We start from the raw sequence: 18,327 nt of genomic DNA on the forward strand, positions 1-18,327 counted from the left end.
ACGACATCCTCTTGAGTAGTCCCCGCCCGGAGATCCGAATGGGGGACTATTTTACCTCCGGAATATTTTACCCAAGAGGGCGCCATCATCATTTAATCATACAGTAAAGCTGCATGCCCTCGGGAAAAATTACGGCCGTAGTTTCCCCTTGCTTTCAGCCGTTCGCAGTACCAGCACAGCAAGGCCGTTTTGGTTATTGTTACAAGGCCAGATCAGTCAATCATCCAGACTGTTGCCCTTGCAAACTACTGAAAAGGCTGCTGTTCCTCTTCAGGAACCACACGTTTGTCTGGCCTCTCAACAGATACCCCTCCGTTGTGGTTGTACCTACGGTACGGCTATCTGTATCGCTGAGGCACGCAAGCCTCCCCACCAACGGCAAGGTCCATGGTTCATGGGGGGGAGTTATCTTGTGGTAAACATTTTCTTCAGGTTTCAAATGGTTCAAATGGCTCTGAGCACTATGGGACTTCTGAGGTCATCAGTTCCTTCGAACTTAGAACTACTTAAACCTAACTAACCTAAGGACATGACGGACATACATGTCCGAGGGAAGATTCTAACCTGCGACCGTAGCGGTCGCGCGTTTCCAGACTGTAGCGCCTAGAACCGCTCGGCCACTTTGGCCTGCTTTTTCAGGTTTAATTTCTATGGAATAAATATATGATACATTGATACATTGAATACTACCAAGTAAAGAACAGTTAGTGAAACTTGATAGTGAACTATATGTAAACAGAGTGCGTTCTCTAGTCACACTTGTGCTAGATAGGGTAACGCTAAATTGAGCTGATCATTTATTGAAAGAAAGATTTACAGCCTGTGTGATAACTAAATCAAAGTGTAAATATTAGTATGTAAGCAGCATGAAAGGTGGCATTTCTAGTATATAAGTCAAGCAGAATCTAGTAAAAGGTGCTATTGGATTGATACTTTATTTTGTATGTGAATATTTATATGGATGCTAATCTCTTACTTATGTATATCATGTGAGTAGATATGAATGCTATTTTGAATTAAATAATTGCTATGCAAATGTATAATGGCGTAATTTCATCAGCATAATCCATTATTTTTAAATGATGTGAGACCATGAGTCATATGAGTTTATGCGGAGCAAGAGTTTAGATTTTTGCCACATGAGATTTCGGAAGCATGTGTTAATTCTGTGATTGCGATCTGTGTGATTTGGATTTTGTTTGTGCTTTGCTCTTTGCTGATCCTTATGTAGAATGGGATTATTTTTTACTAAGTGAATGGTAACATGACGATAAACCAGGTAATGATACTCAGTCTGTGAAATACAGAAAGAAGGAAGTAAAGAGTTTTGTGAACATCAGACCACGAGAAATGCATTGTAACAAACACGGCTATTATTCCAAAAAACCACATGAGCAACACATTATTCATGTAATGTACGCCACTTGTAAGAAAGACAAATGTGAAAACTATGTCAGTTAATTTGTAGAAGAAGTAAATGCGATCCAGGGAACAAACAGACTGGTGTGGATAAGAAAAAGGGACTCATTTATTAGTGAGTGTTTTTACAAATGAAGAGTGCGACCTGAACTGGTGTCACAATAGGAAACTCAAGCGAGTGACGTTGGGAATCCAAAGTGTATGAATTAAATAAGTGCTACACGAAGTGAACAGTTCACATGCCAAATTCACCGTTGTGAACTGCGCGCCATCCAGTGCAGTGAGAGGTCCGGCGGACATGACTTGTCTTCCACGTGTACACATACGTTGAAGCAGGTGTCCACACACAAAAGTGACTTAGTGAAGTTATAAAAGACATTTTTACATTAGCGAGGTAATGGACAAGTAAAAAACTTCCTCGTCACTAAACAAACACCGTTTGAGAGCGTGCCTAATTGTCGCCACACACAAACTTTACGATTACAGACTGAGTGAACCTTTATTTGTGAAACAATTCTGAGCAGTGTTTCTGCAGAGACGTTCTTGAAATGCCTGTAGCGAACACAAAAAAGCATGAACGAGTACTGTTTGTTGACGAACTCAGCGGTTAAGATCTCGACCTACTTAGTTCTAAAACACACCAAGAGCTGTAGACAGTTGCGCCAACTACAATCTAGTGAGAAATAAAGTTCCCTAACGATAGAACTGCATCCCACGAACAATACACGCGGAAGACAATAATGAAAGCGAAATCTGTTGTACTAACCAAATTTTTTACCTAGGGCAGCTCTGCGATATAGAACTAACGTTTGTAGAGCTGATACTGCTTCGCTTTGATTTTCATGTCTTAATGGCCGCAGCCGGTCGTCACGTGTGTGGAGCAAGTTCCAGTGGGGGCGTGGCCAGCCTCGAGAGCCGTTCGCACACGTTCCAACTACAAGGGGCATCTAGCTCGGCACCGGGTTTCATGGAATCGCCACCAGAGGTCAACGCAAGAGCCGACGGGCCCGCCTCCTCAACAGAGCGCGCCAAGTCAAGAAAGTGTTGTGATGTGTCAATTAGACGCACCGCGCGTGTTTCGTAGTTACAGATAAGAGCGACAAGAATCATATTAAAAAAAACAGTAGAAAAGAAATAGAGATAACAAACTCAGAAAGGACCTACGCCTGTAGTACTATATTTCTGTATATTTACTAAAAGTTTTTGAACATTTCCAAAAGACAAATGCATTTGAAGAAACTTCAAGAAACAGGTAAACAAAGACATTAAAGCGTAGGTACCAAACATTCTCTCTAAAAGAACTGCCAAGTGGACAGTGTATTTTGTTAATGATTCTGTTGGACCATAATGTTTATTTATTCCTCTGTAACACAATGTATACTAATCGTAACGCAGTTGAACCCTAGTTCTGTATTTCTAGAGTCTAATAAGAAACAAGCATTCAAGGGCGAAATGAAATGTTGCTTTTTGAATAATTAATAGAATATGTGCCGATCGTCTAGTTAATGCTAAAATACATTATGAATAAATTTTCTATGTGTAAATAAATCTGTAAAGTAAGGGGAAAAGGTCACGATTCAATACAAGGAATGTTTTTTTTTATTTTATTTTTATTTTATTTTATTTTTATTTTATTTTTTGCTGTTTCGGTAAAGAATGTTCCAGAGAAATGTTTTGGCATCGAAACTGCAAAGAAAGTTGAAGGCAGTCACCGTAATTTGTTTTTGGATTATATAAACGCAGAAGCTGTAAGCCATCTCTCTCTCTCTCTCTCTCTCTCTCTCTCTCTCTCTGTCATTTCTTTTCGATGGCTGTTTCAGAAAAGGCAAGAGTCGCTCACGTATCTATAACTCTTGATTAAATAATTACGCTGATTTAATTAAAATAGCAGTGTTTGAGTTAAGAATCTACCTTTTCCATTAATTCCACATCTCAAATTATTATGATGCATTTTAGAACTTTTTCAGGCTGCAGCGAAGGAGAGTTGCCGACGAATTGTTTGGTGGCCTCAGCCGAACGCTATTAGTGTTCAATCGGCTATTACTTCATCAAACTTTTATTTCAGCGTCCCTGAGATCTCTTTTACCGGTCTTTTCGGTAAGTATCCGGGCAACGTAATGACGTAAACAGCGTAATTTTGAGATCGATCACTGGCCTCTAAACAGTAAAAATTTTTCTATGCACTATTTTACAGTTTCAGAAGCTTTGTCTTCAGCAAAGGCGATAATATTACATTATATTCTTTTTGAAACCAGTAATATTATATCCTCTAACTTTCATTGTCGTCATTGCATTATAGAGCTGATGATTGTCCATATTCGCAACTGTGAATACATTTCACGACTGTAGTCGCCGCAGTGCTTGTTCCTTCGGACACGCAGATGTCCGAAGGAACGTTCGTAATTCGGAATAACACTGGCACTGCAATATTGTAACAAGATTATTTTCCGTGTGTACTCTGCCACTCAGCGACAAATTATCCTCTCTGAGATTCCAGTTGTAGTGGAAGTCGACGAATTAAGCTTCAGAACTTTCGATGCATAAACGTGCATGACAGGGCATTGTCATCTCCGGTACAGACTGACTATGGAAGGCAATTCACCTGTTATAGCAACCAACACATCTTTCGTTCCGCAGCAAGAGTTGCTGTGCCAGCCTGGTGCACTGCTCGGAGCAGGAGAAGTCTCTACAAGTAAATGGAATCCAGAGATGGGCTCAATTATCCCATGTTTGCACACTCTTCACTCGGTACTTTGGCCTCCAACGAAATGGAAGACCTGATTAGCTACGCGGTACCAACGTTCTGACATAATGCATGTCACGCGTGGGGCAATGGCAGTTCTCAGTTACATCACAGAGTTATTTAGTTTATGAAAAACGAAGTAACTACATGAAGTTTGCTTCTGATTGTCGAAGTCGCTTGGAATAAAATTGTGGGGATGCCAATTGTTTAAACGATGCACCAGTGTAGGAAGAAAATAGCGCATGCTTCAGAATACGCTGAGGTAGGGGATACAAGACTTTTCAAAACCACGTAAAATATGTATTCAGCATGTGGAAACACAGCACGTTCACGAACCAAATGTAATACAGACAGAAGACCGAACGAGAAGTCCCCATAATCAGAAGGACATAAGGCAGCGGGTGTCATTTTCTTGTATTGTTCACATGCTAAATCTAGAGGAACTGGAAAAAAATGTTTCCTAGTGGAAGAATATCGATTTCGTGAATTCAAAAAATGGTTCAAATGGCTCGGAGCACTATGGAACATCAGTCCCCTAGAACTTAGAACTACTTAAACCTAACTAACCTAAGGATATCATACACATCCATGCCCGAGGCAGGATTCGAACCTGCGACCGTAGCGGATGGTGTGAACTGATGATGAACTATTCTCTCTGTGAAAGTTGAGGAGAATTTACGAAATATATGGAATGGAGTGGTCTACGTATTGAGAATATACCAAAGGAATGAGGAGTGTCAGAAATGAAATGAGCTATAAACTTAACATCAACATTGCATACCATGTAGTAAAGCAATTCTTAGAAGAAAAATAAGGTTTAACGAACAAAGCTTGACACAAGTACACTAGCGCAGGCAAAAAGAGCAGTATTCTAGTTACCACAAAGAAGGCCTAAGTATCAGACAGGTATTACTGAGAATGTGCGTCTGGAATACAGTGTGGAATTGATTAGAGGAGTGTGTGAAAATCGGAAAAGAAGAAAACTGCAGAGTTTGAAGTGTCGTATTAGAAAAGGATAATGAAAATTAAATGACTTCGTGGGAAATGTTAATGTTTCAAGTAGAATCGCTCAGTGATAAAGCATGTGGAGAACATTTTCGACAGGATGGCAGGGCACGTGTTAAGACACTACATAAAACTCTACGTGGTACAAGAGAGAGCAAAAACTGTAGGGGAAATCGACAAGAGACGCTGGAATCGTATTCCTTGGGACGGTGAGAATTTTAAAATTTTCATACAAATTTCTAACTCGCAGTCGATCGTCGTTTGATACATACTACGACATTTCAACGCCGCACCTACCAATTATCTACAATATAGCCGTCGAATACTGCGATGAATCACCTGAAGAAGACTCCATCTGCCCAGTTGAAATATCGCGAGTTGTATTAACTGTTGGGTTGGTGGTTCAAATACTGAGATCTATGTTTTCCGTGACTTTCCTTCAGTCAGAGCTAACCCGGTATGGTTACTTCGAAAGGGCACTGGGGATTTTTATTCCCGTTCCTCCGCCAGCCTTTTGTGAGCACCGTCTTTAATGAAATTTTGATCGCAGGGGCGTTAACTTTAATCCTCCCTTTTTTCAGGCCAATGAGTGAACTGAAAAAAAAAATCGGAAACATCGTACAGGGCTTCTACCTCAGGGTTAGGACAGTAATGCCCTCGAGTAAGCCATAGCAACATGGGGTTTTACGCAACTTTTGTGGAAGCGTTTCGTTTTTAATTTTCCATTGTTGCTTATTTAGATATAATAGAGCTGACTGAATTAAGAGACATTCAAGAGAAAAAGCACGTGGATTAGATAGAACTGACTCAGAAGTAATAAAATATAATAGAACATCTCCAGAATTCAGAATGCTCCGTTCCTAGATTCTTTGATATACATATGAAATATTAGAGAAATAGAGATGTCCTAAAGTAATTTCTGATTTGAAAAAGTATAAGAAGCAACACAACTATAAACACTTTAAAATCTGCAGCATAACAATTAAGGAGTCTTCGAAACATCTCTCATTTAATTCTATTATAACATGCTTCCACAAAAGGAAGATCCTGTGCCGACACGCTCTGAAACAAATAATACAAAAGAAACGGGAATTCAGTTTGGAAACACACCAATCATTAATCGACAATCAAACAGCATTAGACCGCAACAACTGAAAACGTTTTTGGTTGGTAACGGACAATAAAGGTTTCCGCACGTGCCTGATAAATGTATGTCAAAGTTTACATAAAAACACCAAAATAAGAATAGCCTGCCTACACTAGTCTTGTCCGTCCTCTTTTAGAATACTGCTGCGCAGTGTGGGATCCGTACCAGGTAGGACTGGCGGAGTACATCGAAAAAGTTCAAAGAAAGGCAGCACGTTTTGTATTATCGCGAAATATGGGAGAGAGTGTCAGAGAAATGATACAGGATTTGGGCTGGAAATCATTAAAAGAAAGGCGTTTTTCGTTGGAATGGAATCTTCTCACGAAATTCCAATCTCCAACTTTCTCCTCCGAACGCGAAAATATTTTGTTGACACCGACCTACATAGGGAGGAACGACCACCACGATAAAGTAAGGGAAATCAGAGCTCGTACGGAAAGATATAGGTGTTCGTTCTTTCTGTACGCTATACGAGATTGGAATAATAGAGAATTGAGAAGGTGGTTCGATGAACCCTCTGCCAGGCACTTGAATGTGATTTGCAGAGTATCCATGTAGATGTAGATACTGGCAAAGATTCAAATGGCTCTGAGCACTAAGGGACTTAACATCCGAGGTCATCAGTCCCAAAGAACTTAGAACTACTTAAACCTAACAAACCTAAGGACATCACACACATCCATGCCCGAGGCAGGATTCGAACCTGCAACCGTAGCGGTTGCGCGGTTCCAGACTGTAGCGCCTAGACCTGCTTGGCCACTCCGGCTGGCACTGGCAAAGAGCTGACACTTGAAGCAGAGATAAACCAGAGTAAACCAACACCGTTCAACATCTACACCGACAAGTTAGCCAGGGAATGGAGGACAGAACACCTCGAGGTATATGATTTGGAACATATACACTACATACGCTACGTAAAACCGGTGGCGGGTCAACTGTGGTGCATGGTGCACCACCGGCCATAGATAACAGGCGTGAACGACAGCTGTAGAGATGTGTACAGGTGAATAGACGTGCAATTGTAGAGCAACTGACCGTCCAGATGGACAGAGAGTCTACCAACAATGTCTCATCAAGGACCGTTCAGCGAAAGCCACTGCGTATGAGCCTCCGCAGCAGGCGACCTGTTCATGCGCCTACGATGACTGTTGTTCATCGGAGATGCAGGCTGAGATTTGTACGCGAGTGCCGCAAATGGACGTTCACTGAGAGGTGAAGAAATGCCTTTTCACGTGGATCACGTTTTATCTCCATCAGACAGGTGGGCGTTAGTGTTTACGGCGTGAATCGTCTGAAAGTAAACACCCTGCATGAAAACAAGGAGCGTTATGGTCTGCGGAATATTTTCGTGGCATACCCAGGTTGGTCTCATCATTATGGAAGGTGCAATGGATCAAAAAGGTATGCATTTGTCGTTGAGGGCCATGTCCATCCCTATATGCAGACTGTTCTTCCTTGGCGCGACTGCCTCTACGAGCAGCACAATGCAACATATCAACAGCTTTCACTGTACGTGAGTAGTTCGGAGAGCACAAGGGTGAGATTGACGTACTCCTCTGGCCACTAAACATCCTGAATTTACATTCAATGGAGATTCTGTACGACCATCTCGATCAGACTGGTCCCGCCATGAATCCTCAGCTGCACCTGGCATGGCCCCACATGCCTCCAGGCAGCATAGAGAAGAGAACCTTATTAACTCTCTTCCTGCACGTGTCACGCTGTAAAGAGTGGTTAGTCAGGCTTCTGAGAGGTGGTTGCATTAAAAAATGGACAATGTAAATCTCTAAATACGATGCTTTTTCTTGACGTCGGGGTTATCATACTGGACGCTAAAGATAAATTTCAAAAAGCGTTACACAGATTAAACAGTTTAATCCTAGATTATAGCTTGAAGATATAAACAACAAAAACAAAATGGTCTTTCTATAAGAACAAGTTGCCCATTTCCAATATCTAGGATGCGACATAACTTTTAATTTTTAATGGGAAAATTAATGAGCCATGGTTGGCTCGTGTGATGCCCTGCATTGAATCTTGGTTGCTATTCTGTGATTAGCCTCCCGCGATTATCGAGATTATGCTGTTATCCTCTCTCTCCGCGAGTCGCAGCAGCAACGTGTGTCGATATTCGCACCCTTGTACTATCTTTGGCTTCGCGCGTATTGTTTCCGGCTGTGCAGTGTGCGGGCAGTTGGTCGGCTGCCGTGGAGCAACGAGGAAGTCCACGTGCCGTGTGTCTGGCCGGGGCCGCCGGCGGCGTCCACGCGCAGTCGGAGTGTGAGGGGCTGTTCCTATTGCTACGAAGTCAGTGGCTCACCGATCCCGGACAAGAAAGTTGAATCTTTACTTAATCTACCTACCAGCCCCCATCTGTTCACATTGGGTCGTTTGAATTTCGTTGTGGGCTGTTGGGACATTCCTGCTAGCAAAAACATGTGTTTTAAAGTTGGCGAAATTCTAGCCACCCTCCTGTGATGTTTAACTTGATTATTTTTGGTCGCAGGTTCGAATCCTGCCTCGGGCATGGATGTGTGTGTTGTCCTTAGGTTAGTTAGGTTTAATTAATTCTATGTTCTATGCGACTGATGACCTCAGAAGTAAAGTCGCATAGTGCTCAGAGCCATTTTTTTTATTTAAAAAAAATCTTTATTTATTAAAACCCAATATCATACATAATTAACCCACCACCTGAAATCATTAGTGGGTCGAACTTAGCTACAATTACATTTCAGCAGCATTTACTTTATCTGTTATATTTTACTATTAGTATTGACTACAGGAGGTTAGTTCAATCTACGGGTATCTACATTATCTATAGGTATCTATGTGGAATACTATTAGGCAATCATACTATCAACTCTACTCTACTTTCCTACTAATATCTACCTCCTGCAGCGTTACAGGTGTGCCAGAATGTACTATAAACCTACTATTTTGTGGCCATGCCCACCGAGCTAATCCCAGTGGGCGTGCCCCTGGCACTGGGCTGGCCTTCCAACAATCGCTGCAGGTCTAAGAAAACATTTCCTACAATCTACTTCTACAACAATGTAACAATTAGTATGAGTCATAATTGGTGTGCTTTAGTCTTAGCCGGTATGGTCGCACCCTCCCCCTAATCCTGGATGCGTCGGATCCCGATCGTCATTGACGGTCGGCCAGTACGCACCCTGGCGGAATGGGATGATGCGTTATGTCGAGAAAATTTGGATCCTATCTACTCTATCTCCCTTCTGTATTCTCTTAGGATCTTGGCGGGTACCTCGCTAGCCAGTTTATTAATAATAGTGAAGGTGGTAACGTCCCTAATGAGATAATAAGTGTCTGTATTAGGTAATGAATTTCGTAAGTCCATTGCAACGTCGTCGAAAAGCGGACACTCGTAGACCACATGATCCGGTGTGCCCAGTTCGGCACCACAGTCACACGACGGTGTCGCTTTTTTCCCGAACCGGCAAAGATATGCCGGGTACGGGCCATGCCCAGTGAGGAAGTGCAGCAGTCCCTTACTTGGTTGGAAATGTTTCATCTGTAGTCTTTCCTGAACATTTGGTAGTAGTTGGTGCGTTCTTCTTCCGGTCTCTTCCCCGTCCCAAATTTCCTGCCAAGGTTCCATTCCCCTTCTTTTAATTGTAATTTTGTCCCCCACTCTGACCCCCATTATATCCATAGTTTTTTCAATTTTCCCCTTTTTTACCCAATACCATGCAGCCTGCTCCCTGATTTTTACATCAAGGGGGCATAGACCCATGAGTATTAGTAATGCTCCCCCAGGTGTCGTTCTATATGCCCCCACTAATCGAAGTATCATGTTCCGCTGCACCCTCCGCACGGCCACGGCAGGAACGACCCTCGTGAGCCTGTGGGCCCAGACCCCGGACCCGTAGCCCACGATGGAAACTAGAATGGTATTGTGATACAACTTAATGAGATTTGGTGGAAGATGAAATCGTCTATGGCCGATGTTGATGAGGTTATTTAACACTTCTAATGCCCTATATGTAGTTGCCTCGATATGTCTGGCAAAACTCCATTTTTCATCTAATATTACCCCTAAGTATCTAGCTTCTCGACGACGTATGACTGGCGTGCCATCCATCCTAACAGTTGGGTTTCTGACCAATTGGCCCTTTAAGAGTACATAAGTGGATTTGTTAGGTGCTATTTTTTGCTTAGTTCTTTGGCACCATTGTGAGAGTAGTGTCATAGTTCTCTCTATCTTCGGTTCCAATTCCTCTCGGCTCCGACCGCCAACCAGCAGGAGGAGGTCATCAGCGTAAGCTATCACCTCTAGCACATCTGCACAGCTCTCCAAGGTCTCAAGGAGAGGCTCCATATTCATATCCCAAAAGAGTGGCCCCAGGACAGAGCCCTGTGGACACCCCTTTGTTATCTTCTTGCCCACTCTTCCGCTAGGGGATGATAGCCAAACCTCCCTGTCCACGCAATAGCTCCTAAGACAGCCATATAGCGGCCCTGGGCACTCCTTCTCTCGCAAGCGAGAGAAAAGCGAAGGCCACCACAGGTTGTCAAAGGCGCCACTGATGTCCACCATGATGCCAACTATGTACTTATGTGTGGACGACCCGCAGACCTCAGCCGCCATGGCGATTGCGTCAGACGCAGAACGCCCCGGCCTAAAGCCAAACTGCCTGCTGCTCATTCCACAAAGCACTCGGTGTGTCATCAGCCTGTCAGCCAGCAGCCTCTCCAGCAATTTTCCCAACAGATACAACAGACAAATGGGTCTGTAGGACTTCACCTCTTTTGGATCCTTATCCTGTCCCTTTTTAATTATTACGACGTTTGCTTGTTTCCAGATGGTAGGAAACTTTTTGAGGCTTAGGGCCTCGTTGTAGATTCTGGCTAGAGGTGCTACTAGTTGAGGAGCAAGGTATTGCACCACCTCCGCGATAATGCCGTCTGGTCCTGGGGCCTTTCCTCTCTTAAGTGCTTTAATGTGCTCCGCCACCTCGTTCTCCGAAAAAGGGTACACCAAGGTGTTGTTTTGGTACTCTTCTAGCTGAGCTTGCCTAATTAGGCCTTGTTCTTCCGTGTCCTCATTTTCCATGTCATCCGGAAGTAGGGACCGGAGGAGGACTTCAGCAGTTTCCTGCCACGTCCCTGTCATCCGATTCCCATCCCGGATGGTTGATAGTACCATAGGTGACCTAATATTTTCTCTGACTATTTTATATGGAATACCCCAAGGATCTATAGCCAATTGGCTTTGAACATACTTTTCCCAGCTTACTAGCCTTTTGAGCTCCTTCTGGAACTCCTCCTTGGCATTCCTATAAATTTCCAGCCATCTCTCCCGCAGCTGACCATGGTGCGGGAGAGGCCGCGACAGCCCTCCTCCTGGTTGGTACTGCAGCCTTTACCGCTCTCGTGATGGCACTAACCAACTCTACAGCATGCCTGTCGACGTCTTCGTCACCCTCTGGCCATGTCGGGAGAACGAACTCTCTTGCAAAGCGCTCCCAATCAGTTTTATTATAGTTTAATTGAAATTCCCACCCTACGTCCCAGTGGCATTCCCTATCTGTAAGCTCAAATGTTATTAAGTTATGGTCACTTGTTGTTACCTGGTCTCTTACTTTCCAGTTATTCAAATGACCAGCAAAATTAGGTGATACTAATGTTATATCTATGTTGGTTCCTTCTCCTCCTCCGCCAGTGTAGGTGGGGGGATTCCCGGCTCTGTTTGCGACCAAGTACTGTAAAGACATTATTGTTTCCTCCATCTTCTCCCCTCTGCCGTCCCGGGTGCCACTGTACCACAGGGGGGACTTCGCATTGGCATCTGCCACCACCACTATCTTTCTACCGCTTAGTGCTGTTGTAATTCTTGATAGTTGGTCTAGATATGCCTCGATGTCCTCGCCATATTGGTAGTACATATTGACTAAGTGAATGACCCCGACTGGAATCTGGAGTTCAGTTACGATGCAGTGCTCATTTGAAAAATGGGCGAGCACTGTGACTCGTATAGCTTTATTTAAGACTATAGTGGTGGCTTTAGGGTCGTTTCCAAACGATATTATTTGCCAGTTAACACTAGCGAAAGCTATGTTCCCCGCAAGAGAGTATGGCTCCTGTAGACAGAGTACGTCGAGACTCATCTCCTCCACCACCCTTCGTAGCTCCTGCATGACTAATCGACTATTATGTGCGTTAAGTTGTCCTATTTCTATCTTAATTGTCATGGGAAATACGTATGTACGTATTGTTCTGGAAAGGTCTTCCTCCAGTCAAAAGCTATCCTTCCATTGGCTAGGACAGCCTGCTTGTAAATTTCGTCTAGATCGAATTTTTCATTCCTCCTTTGAAAAACCTTTTGAACAAGGTCACGCAGGGCGCCGAAGTCAGTGGGGAGATTCATGGTCTTTAACTGTATCCTATCGACAGCCTCCATGGCCGAGAAGGTGACTTTACGTCCGTACTGGTGTCCCACCCGCACTATATGCCTCAAAGCTGTGGTCAGGACAGCCGGCTCCTCCAGACGCGAAAGTTGCAGAGCGTGTTCTAGATTTGGATAGATCCTGATGGGATCTACCTCTAGACGTTTAACTAGTGGTTGGTCACAGGTAGGTGTATTTTGATTAGTTTTGAATTGAAGTGCACCAGCGGAATCTTCTGCCTTGTGGGCGTTAAAGTTCCGGTTACCTGCCCTGGCCATTGACGCAAATTCCGGCAGTGTATTTTCCTCGTCGTTTTGCAGCTGACCAGCACGGCGTGTAGTTTGACAGCTGAATGTGCAATTCGTTGCGGGCCCCGATACCTTCTACGTTGTTCCATTGAACTCACTGTTGTGTACTGGTCGGGTGGAGTGGAAGTTGCCCTGTCGCCTGGTCCGTTGACTGTCTGTTAGTTGGGTTGTCGTCGGATTGAGAATTGTTTGGCCGACTGCCTGTCTATGCGAGCGTTAGTGTTTGAATTCCAGGCCGACCCTTGAAAACTTCTGAGTGCCATTTGATGTGCTGCCTTTTCTTATTTGTCCGTGTTGTTTGTTTACGCATGGCTTCTAGCCGATTTAAATTACAGTTGTTTTGTTCTTAAGGCGTGAGATTGTTTGGGTCTTCAGCCTAATTTAGAGAAATGTTTTAAGATGAAGCCTTCTGCCTTTTAAAATTCAAATTCTTGTTTTTGAGTCTCATTGGCCTTGATCCGGTTTTAATTTGGAGTTGTTTTGCCCTTGAGGCGTGAGGCTGAATGGTGCATTTATTCGGGAATTAAGTTCTCAAATTAATGTTTGGCTTGCTCCGTTTTTGGTGTTTTCTTTACTCTTGTAATGTTTGTCAAGTGAATAAAGGAGTGTGTTCGAATGCAACTGACAGCCACTCATTTTGGCCCCCTTCCACAAATTTAACTACCTGTCCTGTCCTGCAGGTATAACAGGGGATCTCGACTAACACTTATTAACACTATCACACATGTATCACAAGTTTCCATTTTGGGACCCTTACTTTTTCTTGTGTATATCATTGACCTTTTTTCAGTAACATTATCAGATGCCAAGTTCGTTTTGTTTGCCGATGATACAAACATTGCAATAAATAGCAAATCAAGTGTAGTCTTAGAAAGATCAGCTAATAAAATATTTGTGGACCTTAATCACTGGTTCCTAGCCAATTCTTTGTCACTAAACTTTGACAAAACACACTACATGCAGTTCAGAACTTGTGAGAGGTGTATGTCTAACAAACGATGACAAGCAGATAGAAGAAGTGAACAGTGTTAAATTATTGGGATTACAGCTTGATAATAAATTCAACGGGAAGGAGCACACCACAGAACTGCTGAAGTGTCTTAACAAATCTGTATTTGCAATACGAATTGTCGGACATAGGGGTTATTTTTTGGGGTAATTCATCAAGCCAAGCAAAGTTTTCCGGGCACTAAAACGTGCAGTAAGAGTTATATGTGGTGTGAACTCAAGAACATCCTGCAGAAGCCTGTTTAGGGAATTAGGGATACTAACTACTGCTTCCCGATATATTTATTCCTTAATGAAATTAGTCATTAAAAATATATCACTTTTTCAAACCAACAGCTAAATTCATGGAATCAATACTAGAAATAAGAATAATCTTCACAAGGATTTAAAGTCACTTAGTTTTGTACAAAAAGGTGTGCATTATTCAGATACACACATTTTCAGTAACTTGCCAGCAGCCATAAAAAGCTTAACAACCGATGAAATTCAGTTTAAGAGAAGCCTAAAGAATTTATTGGTGGCCAACTCCTTCTATTCCATTGATGAATTTCTCAGTAAAACCAAATTATTTGTGTGTATATATATATATATATATACACACAATCTAACTTCTGCACCATTTCAGTGCAGTAATGTGTTCATTGTAAATAAGTATTATAGTAGTTGTATGACACTTTTTTTTTTTTTTTTTTTTTTTTGTCATCAGTCTACTGACTGGTTTGATGCGGCCCGCCACGAATTCCTTTCCTGTGCTAACCTCTTCATCTCAGAGTAGCACTTGCAACCTACGTCCTCAATTATTTGCTTGACGTATTCCAATCTCTGTCTTCCTCTACAGTTTTTGCCCTCTACAGCTCCCTCTAGTACCATGGAAGTCATTCCCTCATGTCTTAGCAGATGTCCTATCATCCTGTCCCTTCTCCTTATCAGTGTTTTCCACATATTCCTTTCCTCTCCGATTCTGCGTAGAACCTCCTCATTCCTTACCTTATCAGTCCACCTAATTTTCAACATTCGTCTATAGCACCACATCTCAAATGCTTCGATTCTCTTCTGTTCCGGTTTTCCCACAGTCCATGTTTCACTACCATACATTGCTGTACTCCAGACGTACATCCTCAGAAATTTCTTCCTCAAATTAAGGCCGGCATTTGATATTAGTAGACTTCTCTTGGCCAGAATTGTCTTTTTTGCCATAGCGAGTCTGCTTTTGATGTCCTCCTTGCTCCGTCCGTCATTGGTTATTTTACTGCCTAGGTAGCATAATTCCTCAACTTCATTGACTTCGTGACCATCAATCCTGATGTTAAGTTTCTCGCTGTTCTCATTTCTACTACTTCTCATGACCTTCGTCTTTCTCCGATTTACTCTCAAACCGTACTGTGTACTCATTAGACTGTTCATTCCGTTCAGCAGATCATTTAATTTTTCTTCACTTTCACTCAGGATAGCAATGTCATCAGCGAATCGTATTATTGACATCCTTTCACCTTGTATTTTAATTCCACTCCTGAACCTTTCTTTTATTTCCATCATTGCTTCCTCGATGTACAGATTGAAGGGTAGGGGCGAAAGGCTACAGCCTTGTCTTACACCCTTCTTAATATGAGCACTTCGTTCTTGATCGTCCACTCTTATTATTCCCTTTTGGTTGTTGTACATATTGTATATGACCCGTCTCTCCCTATAGCTTACCCCTACTTTTTTCAGAATCTCGAACAGCTTGCACCATTTTATATTGTCGAACGCTTTTTCCAGGTCGACAAATCCTATGAAAGTGCCTTGATTTTTCTTTAGCCTTGCTTCCATTATTAGCCGTAACGTCAGAATTGCCTCTCTCGTCCCTTGACTTTTCCTAAAGCCGTGGAATTGTCATGTATTGTTGTTTTTCTGACATGTTCTACATCCTGGAGGACCTCCTTACTACGGATCAAATGGAATGAAAGTAAATATAATCTAATAAGATGAACATAAAAGCGTAAAGCGAGAAGAGAAACCCAAATGGTATGCTGTAATGTTACGAAATGTAATCCAATTATAAAGAAAAGTGTGGGATGGCCGAGAAAGAGATGGTGAGACGGAAACAGGTCATGAGACCTAATCGCTGGTTGTTAAAAGACGTAGAAGTTTAATTGGAGCAACTGACGGAACGGGAGGAGATGCAGCGTTGCCGCCGTGCGGTCCGTGGCTGCAGTTAACCGCCAGAGGACACTGCGGAGGCGGCTGGCTCGCGCGAGACTGCCAGCATTGCGGACCGCAGGGCGCGCCAGCCCACGCGGCCAGTCCTCTACTCACCGTTTCGCTAATTACGTTTACCGCGCAACTCTGCAGCCAACTGCCCGCTCCGGCAGATTCGCTGCGCGCCTAATCGTTTCACTCGGCAGTAGCACTCAGCCTCTAGTTGGCCTGCGTGCTGTTGAAGTTCAGGTTTCAACTGTGAAAGCCAGCTGTCTCGCTGACCCTGCGGACGACGCAGGCGGAACATTTCCCTTACAGTTACTGACTTCTCCACAGGGAATGAGTATTTCTTTCGCCTCTACTGTGTTCTTACTCGTTATGCTTTCTTGCTACATTTTCTCTCTACCATGACGTGGTGTGGCGATTGTCTATCAGTAACACAACCAGTTTGTAGTTGCAACACTTCTTTATTGATTACACATACACATGAATTAATCAACGGTAATAATCAATTAACAACATTTGCATATCAAGGCCCTATCCACAATTAGTATTTGCACTTGTGACAACGGCCCCTTTACGTGCCGTTAACAACAACTAAAATAGTAGATGAGATAGATAACCAAATGTTTACAATGTCGGCTATCGCCTTTCTCACTCAGTTTTACACTTACTGAGAAGGTAAAATTAATCGATGCTATCTCTCCTGAAAGGTACTATTACTTGTTCTGTTTACACTTAGTGGGCAACGGCTTTGCCGCAGTGGATACACCGGTTCCCGTGAGATCACTGAAGTTAAGCACTGTCGGGCGTGGTCTGCACTTGGATGGGTGACCATCCAGGCCGCCATGCGCTGTTGCCATTTTTCGGGGTGCACTCAGCCTCGTAATGCCAACTGAGGAGCTACTCGACCGAATAGTAGCGACTTCGGTCAAGGATACCATCTTACGACCGGGAGAGCGGTGTGCTGACCCCACCCCCTCCTATCAGCATCCTCCAGCGAGGACGGTCCCGGTAGGCCACTCGTGGCCTGAAGACGGAGTGAGTTTGCACTTACCACTCAACGTCCGGAAGTTTCTAGACTTTATGCCAGCTTAAGGCAAAACGTCAATTTCATGAGCATGTGATGGACGCGAGCAAACGTTAATCTATTACGATTTCACAAACACACGATCTAAAGGGTGAATTTATACTCAACTTTGGGCAGTAGGAAATGTTGTGCCTGAAACAAGCCTCTCGTTGAGTGGAATAGAGAAATCCCGCGTTAACGGGGTCCGAACGGCCCTGAGTTCAAATCCTGCGATTTCCTCGCGGGACGAGGTTTGCTCGCGTCAACCACTATACACGTTTCTGAAAACAGGAAAATATGAGCAGCAGACACATTGTAGTATATATAAGCTACACAAATATATATATAGAAAAGCAGTACCTTAATATAAACATATTGCAGGTTAACCAATGAACAGAATTAAGGAGCTTAGTTGCCTTTGACCCCAAAAAAAGTCTAGATACTACGTGAAAAGATGTGTCAGTCCACATCCAATCACTTAAGGTCCACCTTACAAGATAATCTGACACCACATAAATCAAACGTGCAGTACCTAACGGGACAATCAACCTTCAGACAGGTATTTGAAATTGCAATAGAAAACTAATGTCACTTCAATAGGTCGCTAATGCAATAAACACGGCCCCTATGGCCACAGACCAAAATACACACGGCCTCTATCCGAAAATAAAACACAATGTGACCTACATTTATCATGGCCACTTGCCTTCCATACACAGAAGAAACTATTAAGAAACAACAACTACCACTAATTCGTAAAACCAGAAATTTCTAAATCTATAACTAAATTAAGAAATGACGTTCAAGTGAACCAGCTACCTTGAGCGTGCCACTAAGCATTTATAAATTATTTGTAAGCTTACAGGACTAAATATTACCACACAAGCATCTTAGATGATGTACAACTGGGACCAGGTGCTAGTGTAATCCATTACCGCTGACCTCAGTCATGATAGTGAAGTAGTATGTAAATGTCAGTCGGTTGTAAGGAATCACCGCAGCAAGAGCGTTCGATGTGAAAACGTGACAAAATTTCATTAATG

At 43.0% G+C, this 18,327-nt stretch overlaps 1 pseudogene; it reads left to right on the forward strand.

The window, feature by feature from the left end:
• Window positions 1–16,959: 16,959 nt before the first annotated feature.
• On the forward strand, window positions 16,960–17,077 carry LOC126105575 (5S ribosomal RNA; annotated as a pseudogene).
• Window positions 17,078–18,327: the final 1,250 nt, after the last annotated feature.

Source organism: Schistocerca cancellata, chromosome 1, assembly GCF_023864275.1.
Source record: "Schistocerca cancellata isolate TAMUIC-IGC-003103 chromosome 1, iqSchCanc2.1, whole genome shotgun sequence".
Lineage (NCBI taxonomy): Eukaryota > Metazoa > Arthropoda > Insecta > Orthoptera > Acrididae > Schistocerca > Schistocerca cancellata.